Consider the following 13,789-nt stretch of genomic DNA (forward strand, 5'->3'; position numbering starts at 1 on the left):
GGATGGGATAGAATGGGATGGGATAGGATAGGATGGGATTGGATTGGATAGGATAGGATGGGATAGGATGGGATAGGATGAGATAGAATGGGATGGGATAGGATAGGATGGGATTGGATTGGATAGGATGGGATAGGATGAGACAGGATGGGATAAGATGGGATAGGGTAGAATGGGATGGGATAGGATGGGATGGGATAGGATGGGATGGGATAGGATGGGATGGGATAGGATAGGATGGGATGGGATAGGATGGGATGGGATAGGATGGGATAGAATGGGATGGGATAGGATGGGATGGGATAGGATGGGATGGGATAGGATGGGATAGGATGAGATAGAATGGGATGGGATAGGATAGGATGGGATTGGATTGGATAGGATAGGATGGGATAGGATGAGATGGGATAGGGTGGGATAGGGTGGGAGAGGATAGGATGAGACAGGATGGGATAAGATGGGATAGGGTAGAATGGGATGGGATAGGATAGGATGGGATGGGATAGGATAGGATGGGATAGGGTAGAATGGGATAGGATAGGATGGGATAGGATAGGATGGGATAGGATAGGATGGGATGGGATAGGATAGGATGGGATAGGATGAGACAGGATGGGATAAGATGGGATAGGGTAGAATGGGATGGGATAGGATAGGATGGGATGGGATAGGATAGGATGGGATAAGAATGGGATAGGGTGGGATAGGATGGGATAGGATAGGATGGGATAGGATAGGATGGGATGGGATAGGATAGGATGGGATAGGATGAGACAGGATGGGATAGGATGGGATGGGATAGGATAGGATGGGATAGGATAGGATAGGATGGGATGGGATAGGATAGGGTAGAATGGGATAGGGTGGGATAGGATGGGATAGGATGGGATATGATAGAATGGGATACGATAGAAGGGGATAGGATGAGATGGGATGGGATACGATTGAAGGGGATAGGATGAGATGGGATAGGATGGGATAGGATAGAATGGGATATGATAGAATGGGTGATATTGATTTCCTCAGTTGCCCTACTCTGGCTGTCAGTGCTTTCTGAAGATCTTCACTTTAAATGTGTGTGTATGTGTGTGTGTTTTACCTATGCAATATGCCTCGTCTCAGTGTCTTACCTAAACAACATGATGCTGTCAGCTCCTCTGTCTGGACAGGAGGATCCCTGTTCTTCTATTCCTGATATATATATGATCCTGTGGAGGCTGGTGGGAGGAGCTATAGGAGGACGGGCTCATTGTAATGGCTGGAATGGAGGCAATGGAACGGAGTCAAACACATCAAACATATAGAAACCACATGTATTTCTTGCTGTTTGGGGTTTTAGTCTGGGTTTCTGTACAGCACTTTGTAACATCGGCTGATGTAACTACATTTGATTTGAAATTTGATTGATGTTTGACTCTGTTCCATTAATTCCATTCTAGCCATTACATTGAGCCTGTCCTCCTCCTATAGGTCCTCCCACCAGCCTCCACTGATATGATTCTACATGGCTTCCCGTGTCCGCTCAGACAGTGAGCAGTGTTTTCTCTGAGTATGTCTCTGTCTGTGGATACTGATGTTATAAAGACTACCGGTAACTCAATGTTCTCCTTTCAAAACAAGTACATTTCCAACCTCTGACTCTCAGCTTCATGGTAAAGCCATATGAATGGTTTGTTTACTTGAATGCTCTTGTTCTGGAAATATCTAGTTAATGCTCATCATTCTGTGTGTGTCTGTATGCATTTGTGTGGGTGTGTGTGCATGCATTGGTGTAGTCAGTGTATGTGTACGTATGTTGAAGCTATCAGTGTGTAATGTTGGTAAGGAGCCTATTGGCTGTGTGTTGGCTGTGTGTTGACCTCTGGCCATTTGGAAGGAGAGAGTCACTGTGCTCCTGTTGTTGCGGATACAGGAAGTGTGGGTGTGGGTGCGTGTGTGCCGTTGGATAACGCTTCCATGTACATACACTGTCACTCACAGAGTGATCACTTGTGTTTCATAAAAAAACACAGCCAGATTTACAGTAGACGATTTACTTGTCACATTTTGTTTCACTTTGCACATTTTGATCCAGAAATGACTGTTTCTCTACCCTCTCTCCTCCCTCCTCCTCTTAGAGATGGCGTTCTTCTCTGTCCTCCTCCTCCTACTCCTCTCCGTGGTCCAGCGTGGTTCCTCCCAGGACCCTGATGAGGACTCGTCGGCAGTGCCCCGGGGTGTGGCTGGGGCCTGGTGCGCCCTACACTCTCCTCTGCGACCTGGACTCTGTTTGGGGCGTGGCGGTCGAATCTGCAGCGGCCGGCGGCGCCCTGGCTGCCATTTTACTGGGCCTGATCATCCTCTGCCGACTACACCACGTGAGCGAGGCGGAGAAGCGCAGCGGCGTGGGACCCATTCTCCTCCTGCTCCTGGGCATCCTGGGCCTGTTCGGCCTCAGTTTCGCCTACCTCATCGAGCGTGACGAACAGCTGTGTCTTCTGCGCCGTGCCCTCTGGGGCCTGCTCTTTGCCCTGTGCTTCTCCTGCCTGTTGGTGCAGGGTGTGCGGCTCCGGAGGTTGGGCAGCGAACGCCGGAGCCCGGGGGGCTGCACTCTGACCGGCCTGGCCCTGGGGCTGAGCGCCGTCCAGGGGATCATCGCCGCCGAGTGGCTCCTGCTCACAGTGCTCAGGGAGGGCAGAGCGGCCTGCCAGTACCTGCCTCTGGACTTCTCCTTAGCCTGTAGCTATGTGCTTGCGCTACTGCTAGCCGCGCTGGGGGCGGCCTCCTTCGCTCTCTGTGGGAAGACCCGGCAGTGGCGCTGTAACGCGGTCTGGCTCCTCTCCGCCTGTCTGTTGTCCCTCCTCCTCTGGGTTGCCTGGGTGGGCTTCTATCTCTACGGTAACGCCTGGCTGGGGCGGTCCCCGGACTGGGACGATCCAGCATTGGCGATAGCACTGGTGGCACAGGGTTGGCTCCTCCTCCTGTTCCACGCCGTGCCCGAGGCACACTCCTGTCTCTGCTCCCCGCCACAACCCTCCGCCCCTGACTATTTTGACACGTCCCAGGCCCCGTCCCGCATGAGGGAGACCAGCCCCGACGAGGACATCCCCCTCTCACACAGGCAGTTTCCGGAGAACCAGGGCTATGGCTTTGACGAAAACACTGCAGGTAACAAGAGACTTTGACTTTCAAATGTGTATTAAAATTCATGCTTACAAGCTCAGTACAGCGCTACTGAGGTTTTACCTGCATGTTTCTGCGTATGGGGTTGGATGTAGGACATAGTGACATAGTGATATTACCATGCTGGGTTAAAAAGAACTCCATAAGAGCAGTGGTTTTGTCGTGGTACAAACAGTACCTGTACAGCACGTGTGTTAAAAGTACAGATGAGGCATCTGTTCCTGTGTCGATCTTAATGTAGAATGGATGAATGAATGTGTTTGCAGAAGAGAATAAGAGAATATCGTTGTTCCTCTGCTGTGCCAGGTCTGAGGAGTGCAGGTCATAATAATGGTAACACAGCGCCCAGACCCAGTGCCCCTTCCGCAGCAACGTGTACCAGCCCACTGAGATGACCATGATCCTGAATGGGGGAGCGGTGAGTTCTCATATTGTACGTTTACACATCCGACCACGCTTCACATCCATTCACAACCTCTATTAAAACTCGGATTATGATCCTGAGCAAGAAAGCAGTGTAGACACTTACACATATATAGAAACATACTCTCACTCACCTGGGCAGTGAGCACACACACATTTACACCCACGTTTACACGCTACCATTCACAGGTATACAAACTCAAATGATTATTCTGCGTGTGAATGTGTGGGTGTGTGTGTGTGTGTGTGTGTGTGTGTGTGTGTGTGTGTGTGTGTGTGTGTGTGTGTGTGTGTGTGTGTGTGTGTGTGTGTGTGTGTGTGTGTGCGTGTGTGAATGAGGGAGTGGGTTCCCTGGGCTGCAGACTAGAGCCATCTCTCCAGTGTGAGTGATGCAGCTGTGTCCCTGGCCCAGTCACGCCCTTTATAGCCCCAGGATGGTTGAGTGAGTGAGCTCCCTAGCGCATGTGACTAACCTCCAATCACCTCGCTATAAATAAACGTTGCTGACCTGGCAGAGTCTGGAGCCACACGTCCAGAAAATCGCTGAGCCAACTTTCAGCTTACGTTCTGGGAACGTTTTAAAATGGCTCCCTCCCAGTCTCTGCTCTGACACCTGCCACTACATTAGAGGCAGAATCTGGAACGAGAAAACAGCCAGAAATCACTGAGCCACCGCCCAGCTAAAGCTCTGGGAACGTTTACCTGTGAACCAAATGGTCTCCCTCCTAGTATTATGCACATAGACCTGCCACCTACATCAGAGTGGTATTAATGTACTTTAGTAGGTAGTAGGGAAAGGAGGGTAGTTCTGGAAATGATGCTCTCTCCTGCATAAAGAGCAGGATTAGCTGTTGAGACTGAATCGAGATAAAAAAGGAAGGAAGAGAAAGGGGAAAGAGAGGGAAGAGGAGAGAGGAGGAAGAGAGAGGGGAAGAGAGAGGAGGAAGAGAGAGGAGGAAGACAGAGGAGGAAGAGAGAGGGGAAGACAGAGGAGGAAGAGAGAGGGGAAGAGAGAGGAGGAAGAGAGAGGGGAAGAGAGAGGAGGAAGAGAGAGGGGAAGAGAGAGGGGAAGAGAGAGGGGAAGAGAGAAGGGAAGAGAGAGGAGGAAGAGAGAGGGGGAGAGAGAAGTGGAAGAGAGAAGGGGAAGAGAGAGGGGAAGAGAGAGGAGGAAGAGAGAGGGGAAGAGAGAAGTGGAAGAGAGAAGGGGAAGAGAGAGGGGAAGAGAGAGGAGGAAGAGAGAGGGGAAGAGAGAAGGGGAAGAGAGAGGAGGAAGAGAGAGGAAGAGAGAGGGGAAGAGAGAAGGGGAAGAGAGAGGAGGAAGAGAGAGGAGGAAGAGAGAGGGGAAGAGAAAGGAGGAAGAGAGAGGGGAAGAGAAGGAGAATAGGGAGGAGGAAGAGAGAGGGGAAGAGAGAGAGGAAGAGAGAAGGGGAAGAGAGAGGAGGAAGAGAGAAGGGGAAGAGAGAAGGGGAAGAGAGAAGGAGAAGAGGGAGGAGGAAGAGAGAGGGGAAGAGAGAGAGGAAGAGAGAAGGGGAAGAGAGAGGAGGAAGTTAAAGAGGAAAGAAGGGGTTTTGAAGATGTGATACAGGCAACATTCAAAATGTAACCTCTTATCAGGAACGTGTGGTGTGGTGTGGTGTGGTGTGGTGTGGTGTGTTTACATAGGTGTCTCTCAACTTCAAACACTGTATATTACCAAACTGACGTCCCATTTCTTTCTCTCTCTCCTCCCTTTCACAGGTCCCCTCCGCACCTCCGACCTATACGGGGAGGCAGCTGTGGTGAAGGACAGAAATGAAGAAGAAGAAGAAGGAAGAATGGGGTGATGAAGAAGGGACAGAGGAATAACCCAGAGAGGATAACTATAACATGGACCCCACCCCCAGATCTCTATGTGCGTATGGGGACAGACAGTTAAACAGATGACTTACTGAGGGCTTACACACACCACCCACCCTGTGTTATTCATATACACCAACCAACCACTGAATGAGTGTGACTGAGGGGGAGAGCAGGTCTGGAGGACAGATCAAAACATTACGGCTAGTTTTGAAGTTAAATCACTGGAGGAGATATTCAACTTAAAAACAACCCTATTTTGGTTGCAAATGCTGTGGAGACCATTTTCATCTGGGAGATGTGAGGTTTGAAATGTTGACTGTCAGGTTTCTTTTGTATGAGTCAAGTTTACTCCCACGAGACTACTAAGCCACTGTATAACTTCTGAAAAACTGTGAAACCTCTCTCCCTTTTGAGATATTTGCTCTGTTTTTGTTGTTTATTTTGGGAGAAACTCTTCTAAAGCAGAATGTTTTGCTCTGTTCTCCATCCCCCTGTAGGTACAGTACCTTACAGCCCTGTACCTCACCACAGCCCATCACACAATAGAATAACCCACGGACAAGTATGGCTTAAACTCCAACCTCTCTAGCCAGTGTTCTGTCCTCCATCCTCCTGTAGGTACGGTACCTTACAGCCCTGTACCTCACCACAGCCCATCACACAATAGAATAACACACGGACAAGTATGGCTTAAACTCCAACCTCTCTAGCCAGTGTGTGCCTACAGGTAACTGCCAAAATAAAGGAAACACCAACATAAAGTGTCTTAATAGGGTGTTGGGCCACCATGAGAACAGCTTCAATGCACCTTGACATAGATTCTACAAGTGTCTGGAACTCTGTTGGAGGCAGGCGACACCCTTCTTCCATGAGAAATTTCAACATTTGTTGTTTTGTTGATGGTGGTGGAAACACTGTCTCAGGCATCACTCCAGAATCTCCCACAAGTGTTCAACTGGGTTGAGATCTGGTGACTGAGACAGACGTGGCATATGGTTTACATCGTCATCATGCTCATCAAACCATTCAGTGACCACTCGTGCCCTGTGGATGGGGGAATTATCATCCTAAGGGGGGATAGTTATGGTAGCCAGAATAATTGCCTGCTCAGCATTTTTATACCTGACTCAAAGAATGATGGGATGTTAATTGCTTAATTAACTCAGGAACCACACCTGTGTAGAAGCACCTGCTTTCAATATCTAATTTTAGGGATGGGCATTTGAAATAATTTCACTATTTGAATAATATAATGATCTCTGTGGAGGATCTGGATAGTCGAGTTGTTTAAACTTGGGAATTAGATTGCTGTACAGCCTGTGCTACTTGCATCCCGCTTGCTTGTGTGTGTGATTGGCAGATACCTGTGAGTTTTACGAGAGAGAGAGAAAGACTAATTAAACAAATTTGTAGATTCCATAGGTTATTCATCATCCCATCTGGTAGTGCCTGTCTTGTGTGCATCAAATCAATCTAAAGAAGCTAGCTATGTTAGCCAGCTATATTAGCCAGCTAGCTAGCTACCTAAGCTAAAAGTACTTAAGGTTATTTTGCTGTGCTTCTCGTCCTTGTCTACAACAACTCCATTCAGATTAAACAACAGCTTACCTGATGGTTTCTGGTAGTTGTAGCCTACTCCTTCTCATTTAACTAACTTAATTCTGTCATTTTAATTCCATTTTGCATTGATTAGAGATCTCCCACGTTGCTTACTACACATGGAGCCACTGAGTGTAGACAGTGCCACTTTGATTGGCCGACAATAACACACACGTGAAACCCATGTAGGCTACTATGGTATGTACTTTATGTCATAAAAACTACATTCAAAAGATAATTCAATAAAACTAAGAATTTCAAATGTCATGGCATATCCTTGTGTATAGCATTGTCTCATAAATAATTACATTTAGACAAAGCCTTTTCATTGTTAAAATAGACTGAAAATGAATACTCTCACAAGTATTCAAATACTAACGTCCATTTGGATATTTGAATATCCGAATAACCGTGCCCATCCCTACCTCATTTACTCAAGTGTTTCCATTATTTTGTCAGTTACCTGTTATATATGTGTGTGTGTACCTCATCTATATTGGCTCTACTCCAAGACTCTGGACCCCAAAAACAAAATACCCCCCCCCCCCTCTGACCCTCCCTCTGAGTAACCTGGACTGACTTTTACTGAGTAACCTGGAATCACTACTACTGAGTAACCTGGACTCACCTCTACTGAGTAACCTGGACTCACCTCTACTGAGTAACCTGGACTCACCTCTACTGAGTAACCTGGACTCACCTCTACTGAGTAACCTGGACTCACCTCTACTGAGTAACCTGGACTCACCTCTACTGAGTAACCTGGACTCACCTCTACTGAGTAACCTGGACTCACCTCTACTGAGTAACCTGGACTCACCTCTACTGAGTAACCTGGACTCACCTCTACTGAGTAACCTGGACTCACCTCTACTGGGTAACCTGGACTCACCTCTACTGAGTAACCTGGACTCACCTCTACTGAGTAACCTGGACTCACCTCTACTGAGTAACCTGGACTCACCTCTACTGGGTAACCTGGAATCACCTCTACTGAGTAACCTGGACTCACCTTTACTGAGTAACCTGGACTCACCTCTACTCATCTCGTCTTTCCACTTGTCTAACCCCAAACTGTGAACCCACCCCGGCTGCGGTCCAACTAACCATAACGACAATATGACTGCAAACTACTATACACCTATCCAGCTCACCTAGCACCTGGCGGACAGAGCTAAGCTCCTACTGGACGAACAGTAGGAACCGGGGGAATCCGGGGATGTTGATTGGATGGACAGGATGTCAGTCAGTGAGGAGGGGATCTTGATTGGACAGACAGGGTGTCAGACAGGGACTGTGTATGTAGGTCAGACAGGCTGTGTTTTCCCACCATGTTCTCCTGTGACCACAGAGACTTTCTGAACCAGCAGGACTGAACCAACTGTCCTTTTATATCAGAGAGAAATGGGTCGGCGGGGAGGAGATGGACTTCCCTTTTACTGTTTTGTTTTTTCAAATGTGTGTGTGTGTGTGTGTGTGCATAGAGATAAAAAAAACATGTTCTATCTGTTTGTGTGTGTGCGCGCACGCTTGTGCGTGTGTGTGTTATTGATTTGATCAGTGTTGGGAGGATATACAACAACTGTGCAATACACAGCTCCAGTCCTGTTCCAGTCCTGGCTGTGCCTCTCCCATTTCCTCCAGACTGGTTTCCAGTGAGCCTGACAAAAGGATCCAGAGTTCCAGACGTCTTGGTCGGCTCCAGATACACAACCCCATACTGTCAGCCTATATATAGACAAGCCCTGACTGGGGTCTGGAACTGCCTGTCCTGGTCCCTGTGAATGATCAGATATAGTATACTGTGAGATCAGCTATAAGCCTGTGGGGAGGACTGGAGGAGAAAAGGGGGATGGGTAGCTAGAGAGAGGAAGGGAGGAGCCAGTCCAGAGGGGTTACAATGGACGATGTGACGGCTACATCGCTTTGACTTCCCCCCAATCAGCAAACGTATCTGTGTGACAAAATGGCTCTTTCCCCAGTGTGTGTGTGTGTCTGTCTGTGGGGAAGGCAGCACTGCTCTGTGCTGTCCTCCTTATCTGTGAAGCCTCTCTCCCTCCTCTCGTCCGTCTGTGCTGGTAACTACTGTTTTCTGTGCCAAGAAAGACTCTTGTGTTACAGCAAGGTCTCTGTTTTCAGTCTCCCGCTCCCTTACATACTTACCAGCTCTCCCCTTACGAGAGAGAGACACGCTGTGTACTGTATATAGTAGTGCTGTATAGCTTGTTTTGGTTAGATTTCTTTTTGACTGTAGAAGATGATTTTTTTTAGACACCAGCCTAATAGATTATATAAACCACTGGGCATCTGACTAGTGGAATAATGATTAGATTTTAATTTATCGGATTTGTGACTGGATTGATTTTATTGTTATTTCATTTTTTATTTTTCTCTTGCTGGTGTCTTTCTTTGTTCTTTTTAACTAGTATTTTAAAACATATTTCAAGATGCTAGCCATGTTTTAAATTTCATTTGATTTGATTATTAATGTTGAAAAACACAACGGTCTGTCTGTGAGGCATCTAGCTAACTTTGGGTGTGGTTTTTCCTACTTGCGACAACTTTGGAAATCTCCTATACAGTATCCTCTGTCAAAACATGTTTCACTGTCTGCTGTAACAAACAGTTTTATTATATGGGGAAACGTAATACATTTTTCAGAGATATGACATTCGTTGCATAATGCTAATCAGAAATACTTGTTGTTTTGCACTTCATAGATAATGACTACTGTGTCTGTGATATAATAGAGTGATGCAGAGAGTAGAGCAGTGATGGTAGAATTACCTCTGATCTATGACCTATGACCCGAAGGGTCTTTTGGTGTAATCCTGGGTCATTGGGCTGCAGGATGTCTCTTCACTGGGGGGTGGGTAGCAGTGGAGGCTGGTTGGAGGAGCTATAGGAGGACAGGCTCATTGTAATGTCTGGAATGGAATTAATGGAACATAGTCATACATTTCCATATGTTTGATACCATTCCATATATTGCATTCCAGCCATTACAATGAGCTTGTCCTCCTATAGCTCCTCCCACCAGCCTCCACTGGTGGGTAGGTAGGCAGGCGCTACATGTTGGCCTAACCATAGAAATATAATTACTAGATTGGTTATTCTGTATATGGCCCTAACCCACAGCGCTGCATGCCAACGCAGGCTTTGTTCGGGCCTCTCCGGGGCAGACCCAGGCCCGTTCTGACTGCACTGTGCCAGGTTCCAGTGGGACAGGCTACAGGCCTCAGAGTGCTGGCATAGGATCAGTTCTGCCTTTTAGATAATACTGAATAAGATTATATGGACAGGAGAGACCTGATCCTAGATCAGCACTCCTACCCTAAGATGCTTTGTGAATACGGGTCCTGTCCTCAGGGCTGTGGGTGGACAACAAGCAAGGAACAACTGTGGAGATTCACCCTCCCAGAACCGAAGAGGGGCGGGTTTCAATTCTTCAATCTTGTGATGTTTTCACTCAATGTGGAGTACAAAAAAAGTAAAAAATTACTGTTACTTAGTAGATTTTTGCACTCGTCGATGACTACCTATCTGTGCATGCTCATCACCATTTATATACATGTAAGTACCTTTCTCTCAGACGTACTGTTAAATACTAATTATATTTATGTGAAGGTCATGTGACAAAAATCATATTTTTTAGCGTATATCAGATGACAGTTTTATGTCTGTGCTTTCTTGAACACGAGAGAGATAAGGACGGTTGTATAAGAGACACGGCAGAGAACTGTAGGGGTGTCAGGGGATAGGGTCCAAAACAGGCCAAAGGGCCCACAAATAACCTGTTGGAGTTGCTTGTGACATCATCAGATTACCCAAATACTGTACCCCTACCAGTTTGGAAGGAAATCTCTATGAAATTACTAAAGATCTAGATCTTCATGTATGTGTTTATAAAGATGCTATGAACAAATTAGGGTGAGATTTTACACATACTACTGTTCTGTCAAGTTCGTTTCCCCCCCTGGGCAGCCCCATTTGTAAACACCCCTCGTGTCTGGGTTTGACATGTCCTTGACTTGTCTACTCCTGAATTGGCTTGCCTTCACACTGTTCCATTCGGGGCATCCGACGGGGGTGGTATTGGTTTTCACAGCTGTGACTGTGCAGTGACGCAGCATGCCTATGTATAGAACTATGTCTCCCCTGATTAGAAGAACAAACAGTTAACTCTCAGATTCTGTAACCGATTCAGGCAAACGTTCAATAAAGTGTCATGTTTGTAGTTAACGCCTTTCGATGGATCATGTTTTTATTTCTAAACAAGAACAGGCCCACTGGAACTCTGTCCCAAGTTGTCCCAAATGGCACCCTATTCCCTACATAGAGGTCTGGTCAAAAGTAGTGCACTATATATAGAATAGGGTGCTGGTGCCATTTGGGACACAACCGTGGTGATTTACGACCACTATAGAGTCCATAGTGAATTACTGGGACCCTAAAGTGACAGGTATCAAGACTGATTCGTTCATTGCTCCTTACTCTCTGTTCCAGACATTGAACATGGAAGGGTTAAAGCTGTTCAGTTGGTTTGTCAAGACGTCACTGGGAGGGGACATTGACAGATATATAGGCCAAATTGAAATACAGATCTTCAGAGTAGTGCAGTAGTACCCTCCACCCTTCACATCCCCAGTATAGAAGGACTAATATCCATAAAAGTTGAGGCCCTGATTAGAAGAAAAAAGTTTCCTAGTTTGTGACCGATCCCCAAGATGTCATAGCCTGGTCTGTATATGCTTCCGCCTTCTCCCCAGCCAGAGTTACCTTCTCCCCAGACTACTCCCCAGCCAGAGTTACCTTCTCCCCAGACTACTCCCCAGCCAGAGTTACCTTCTCCCCAGACTACTCCCCAGCCAGAGTTACCTTCTCCCCAGACTACTCCCCAGCCAGAGTTACCTTCTCCCCAGACTACTCCCCAGCCAGAGTTACCTTCTCCCCAGACTACTCCCCAGCCAGAGTTACCTTCTCCCCAGACTACTCCCCAGCCAGAGTTACCTTCTCCCCAGACTACTCCCCAGCCAGAGTTACCTTCTCCCCAGACTACTCCCCAGCCAACTCCCCAGCCAGAGTTACCTTCTCCCCAGACTACTCCCCAGCCAGAGTTACCTTCTCCCCAGACTACTCCCCAGCCAGAGTTACCTTCTCCCCAGACTACTCCCCAGCCAGAGTTACCTTCTCCCAGACTACTCCCCAGCCAGAGTTACCTTCCTCTCCCCAGACTACCCCCAGCCAGAGTTACCTTCTCCCCAGACTACTCCCCAGCCAGAGTTACCTTCTCCCCAGACTACTCCCCAGCCAGAGTTACCTTCTCCCCAGACTACTCCCCAGCCAGAGTTACCTTCTCCCCAGACTACTCCCCAGCCAGAGTTACCTTCTCCCCAGACTACTCCCCAGCCAGAGTTACCTTCTCCCCAGACTACTCCCCAGCCAGAGTTACCTTCTCCCCAGACTACTCCCCAGCCAGAGTTACCTTCTCCTCAGACTACTCCCCAGCCAGAGTTACCTTCTCCCCAGACTACTCCTCAGCCAGAGTTACCTTCACCCCAGACTACTCCTCAACTAGATGTGCCTTCTCCCCAGATTACTCCTCAGCCAGTCAGAGTTGACAAAAGCACATACAGATGTGAGGCCAGGCTAAAGCTTTCATGCCAGTGCATGCAGTAACATTGAAACTAGTAGAGCAGTCCTGCTACCTGCTGGGCTAATGCTACCTACCCACTGCTATGTGATCCAGTTTCACCATGCAACAGAACTCACTGTTTCCAGCCAGCCAGCCAGCCAAGCTCTACTGTGGAGTGCTGGTTGCTCAGGCCTATCAAATGTCCTCGAAATGAAATGAGCTGTTTTATCGCCTCACCCTAACCCAGTGGCAGCTGTGCCCCGGGCATCCAATTACCTACTGACTGAGATACATCTCTCTCCCTTCCCTGGCCTGGGCCTTCTGGGGGCTGCTGCGTCATGATTGGCCCAGCAGGTGTCCATCACAGGGCCAACATGCTGTTCTGCTCTGTGATTTGGTCCAAATGAAAACTGTGAGGTCTTCATGAGCAGGGTCTCTGCAGGTAAGTCCCTCAGACATATATCAGTGGATATAATGCCAACACACTGAATTGCACTCTCAAAACCAATGGAATGTCAATGGTCTCTAAAAGGTCCATGAGGGAGTAAAGTACAGCACACTCTATCTTGTCATTTTCAGTGTTTTATTGCTGTCCTGTTTATCCGCTTGCTCTCAGTCACTGAGAGATCACTCTTCTCAGATCTCACTTTCGCTTCCTCTTTCCATCAACAGGGTCATTCAGCTTCCTGACTTGCAGGACACAAGGCTAAGTTGGAAAAAGAATGTGCTATTCTGTTCATCTGCTCTTATCCTTTTCTCTGCCCTAAATTCCTGTTCTGAGTGGGAACATTTGTCTGTTTCATGAAGCATTATTATCACCTTGTTCGTGGAAAAAGGAAGTGACAAATACAGGAAATATATGTACCTTTCTATGCGCTGTGGAGGAGAGGTGATTAGAAGCAAAGCCATTGTGCTAGTGACCACCAGAGTGTCTAGTCATCTTTACAGTACGTATCGATACGGGTTCTAATATTAGTGTGTAACCTATGATCTTCATCAGTAGTGTGTCAGTAATAGTGTGTAACCTATGCTCTTCATCAGTAGTGTGTCAGTAATAGTGTGTAACCCATGCTCTTCATCAGTAGTGTGTCAGTAATAGTGTGTAACCTATGCTCTTCATCAGTAGTGTGT

At 47.5% G+C, this 13,789-nt stretch overlaps 1 pseudogene; it reads left to right on the forward strand.

The window, feature by feature from the left end:
* The first annotated feature begins 2,077 nt into the window (after positions 1–2,077).
* On the forward strand, positions 2,078–7,481 carry LOC135529935 (G-protein coupled receptor family C group 5 member B-like; annotated as a pseudogene).
* Positions 7,482–13,789: the final 6,308 nt, after the last annotated feature.

The sequence above is a fragment of the Oncorhynchus masou genome, unplaced genomic scaffold, assembly GCF_036934945.1.
Source record: "Oncorhynchus masou masou isolate Uvic2021 unplaced genomic scaffold, UVic_Omas_1.1 unplaced_scaffold_1212, whole genome shotgun sequence".
In the NCBI taxonomy this organism is placed as follows: Eukaryota; Metazoa; Chordata; class Actinopteri; order Salmoniformes; family Salmonidae; genus Oncorhynchus; species Oncorhynchus masou.